The following is a 3692-nucleotide window of genomic DNA, read 5'->3' as shown; positions in this document are numbered from 1 at the left end:
CCTGCCCTGGAGATGTCCTGAGACTCTGTCCCACGCAACTTACGAGCCCACCCAAGCTGCTAACAGGGTCTTGTTAATATGAATGGCTAGCCTTGGTTCATGCTTCACAACTTCCTAAATCCTCTCAAAGAAGCAACAGCCAGCCTCAGTGAGCCCCCAAACCCTATACCTCTTGCTAAGTGGCCCCAGGTACAGCACTAGCAGTGGCCAGCCTAGAACACAAATTGGCTTTGCCCAGAAATCTCCAAGCCAACATGATCAGCAGCCATCTCAGATTGCTTTATAGCCCAGACACTGTGACCCTGGACAGAACAAAGGTGGGGGCTGACCTCGGCCTACATCACTGGTGAAACCCCAGGGCCTGAGCACCTAATGGACAACTACAGACCTTGTTGCAGCACCACCACCTTGCTCCTGCACAGCTGATCCTCCATGGAGGGTCAAGGTTGGTGGTAAGTGGTACAGACAGTCCTTGCAGCAGACTGGACTGATAAAAAGTCCCATTGACCTGCAAACAGCAATCAAGGCTCCACTACAACAGAAGAGTGTATGCAGCCTACACAGAGGGCACACCTCAAAGAACCCAGCTTGGGTGATAGGGGAGGTTGTGCTACTGGACCCTATAGGACACCTATTACATTAGGCCACACTACCAAGGCAGAGCATCATAGCAACTCTACCTAATCCACAGAAACAAATACAGGGAGGCTGCCAAAATAGAAACAAAGAAACATGGACCAAATGAAAGAACAGATCAAAACTCCAGAAAAAGAACTCAACAAAAGGGAGATAAGCAATCCAACAGATGCAGAGTTCAAAACATTGGTTATTAGGATGCTCAAGGAACTTAGGGAGGATCTCAACAGCATAAAAAAAGATCCTGTCAGAAATGAATGATTTACTAATTTAAATAAAGAACAATTTATGGGGAAACAACAGAGTAGAGTGGATGAAGCTGAGGATCAAATCAATGATTTGGAATATAAGGAAGCAAAACAGAAAAAAAGGAATCCAAAAAATGAGAATTGTGTAAGCAGCCTCTGGGACAACTTCAAGTGTTCAATGTTTGCATCACAGGGGTGTCAGAAAGAGATAGAGCAAAAAAATGAAAATCTATTTTAGAAAATAATGAAAGAAAGCTTCCCTAATTTGGTGAGGGATGTAGACATGCAAGTCCAGGAAGCATAGAAAGTCCCTAATTAGATAGATGCATAGGGGTCCACACCAAGACTCATCATAATTAAATTGCCAACAGTTAAAGATAAAAAGAATCTTAAAAGCTGAAAAAGAAAACCAGTTAGTTACCTACAAGGGATCTCCAATCAGACTATCATCTGATTTCTCAATAGAAACATTTTAGGCCAAAAGGGAGTGGCATGAAATATTCAAGGCAATGAAAAGCAAGGGCCTATAACCAAGGCTACTTTTCCCAGAAAGGCTATCATTTAAAATTAAAGGAGAAATAAAGAAATTCCCAGACAAAAAAATCTCAAGAAGTTTGTTAACACCAAACCAGTATTCCAACAAATGTTAAAGGGCTTGCTTTAAGAAGGAGAAAAAACAGAGAAAAATAGTTAAAAATAAAATGTCAATAAATACATACCCATCAATAATCACTTTAAATGTCAATGGCTTAAATGCTCCATTTAAAAGACATAGGGTAGCCCTGGCTGGTGTCGCTCAGTGGATTGAGCATGGGCCTGCGAACCACATGATTACGGTTCGATTCCCAGCCAGGACACATGCCTGGGTTGCAGGCCAGTTCCCTGCAGGGGACTCACAAGAGGCAACCTTACATTGATATTTCTCTCCCTCTCTCCCTCCCTTCCCCTCTAAAGATAAATAAATAAAAATTTTTAAGAAAAATAATAAAAGACATAGGGTAGTGGAATGGATAAGAAAACAAGACCCATATATATGATGTCTCTAAGAGACCCATCTTAGAATGAAAGATACACAGAGACTAAAATAAAGAGATGTAAAAAGATATTTTATTCAAATGGAAAGGATGAAAAGATGGGGTAGCAATACTTATATCTGAGAAAATAGACTTTAAAACCAAGGATATAGTTAGAGACAAAAAAGGTCACTACATAATGATGAAGGGAAGAATCCAACAAGACAATATAACCCTAGTAAATATGTATGGACCCAACATAGGAGCACCTAAATATGTGAAGCAAATCTTGATGGATATTAAAGGAGAGATCAATAGAAATACAGTCATAGTAGGAAATTTTAACACCCCATTGACTTCAATGGATACATCTTCCAGACAGAAAATCAACAATACATTGGCTTTAAATGGCACACTTGATCAGATGGATTTAATTTATGTCTATGGAGCATTTCATCCCAAAGCAGCAGATTATACATTCTTTTCAAGTGCACATGGAACAATTTCTAATTTCTAGGATAGACCACATTAGGAAACAAAACCATTCTCGATAATTTAAGAAGATTGAAATCATATCATGCATCTTCTCTGACCATAATGCCATGAATCTAGAAATCAAGACAAGAAGAAAACTTCAAAGTACACAAAGACATGGAAGCTAAATAACACTTTTTTAAACAATGAATGGGCTAAAAATGAGATCAAGAACAAAATCAAAAGATACCATGAAGCAAATGAAAATGAGAACACAATAATGCAAAATCTATAGGACACTGAGAAATCAATCCTAAGAAGGAAATTCATAGCACTACATTACTGTCTCAAGAAACAAGAATAAGCTCAAATAAATAACCTAAATTTACATTTAAAGGAACTTGAAAAAAACAAAAAACAAAATGCAAAATGAATAGAAGAAAGGGAATAATAAAGACCAGAGTAGGGCAAAAAGAAAATAGAGTCTAAAAATAACATACAAAAGATCAATGAATCCAGAAGCTTTTTCTTTGGGAAGATAAATAAGACTGACAAACACTTAACCGCACACATCAAGAAAAAAAAAAAGAGAGAGGCACCAAATAAATAAAAGCAGAATGAAAGAGGAGAAATAACAACCTACATTGAAGAAATACAAAGGATTGTAGTATCACTTATATGTGGAATGTAAGAAAGCTGAATTTGTAAAAACAGAGTAAAATGGTAGTTACCAGGGGCTCAGGGATGGGAGAAATGGGGAGATATTTGAAGGTACAAATGTATACTAAGTAAACAAATAACTCCTAGAGGACTAATGCACAACATAGTGATTATAGCAATACTGTATTATAAACTTCAAGTTGTTAAGAGATTAGATCTTAATTGTTCCCACCACACCAAAAAAAATGATAATTATGGATGTGATAGAGGTGTTAGCTAACACTACAGTGGCCATTATATTGCAATATATAAATGCATTAAATCAATACCTAAGTTTACAATGTTACATGTCAACTATAATATTAATTTTAAAATTGTTTCTAAAAAATAATAGTCTTCAACTAGAGCAATCATTTCTTTTATAAAGTTATGGAAAGTTTATAATTATAATAAAATTTTCTATAGTAAGATTTGCTTTTATATAACCATTATTAAATAAATGAAAGCTACCAAATGCCTCCATGTCAGGAAAGATGCCTGAGACAGAGATTGCCTCACTTAAATGCTTTCTTCAGGCACTCATTTTAATACCAGCTTGATTTTATATTTTTCCTTACAATATATACAGAACTCAGTCTTGCAAACATGCTGCAAATATTTC

Source organism: Sturnira hondurensis, unplaced genomic scaffold (assembly GCF_014824575.4).
Source record: "Sturnira hondurensis isolate 20B ecotype Veracruz unplaced genomic scaffold, ASM1482457v3 Scaffold0007578, whole genome shotgun sequence".
NCBI lineage: Eukaryota > Metazoa > Chordata > Mammalia > Chiroptera > Phyllostomidae > Sturnira > Sturnira hondurensis.
The sequence above is the reverse complement of the archived record's forward strand: the minus strand, read 5'-3'. Positions refer to the sequence as shown.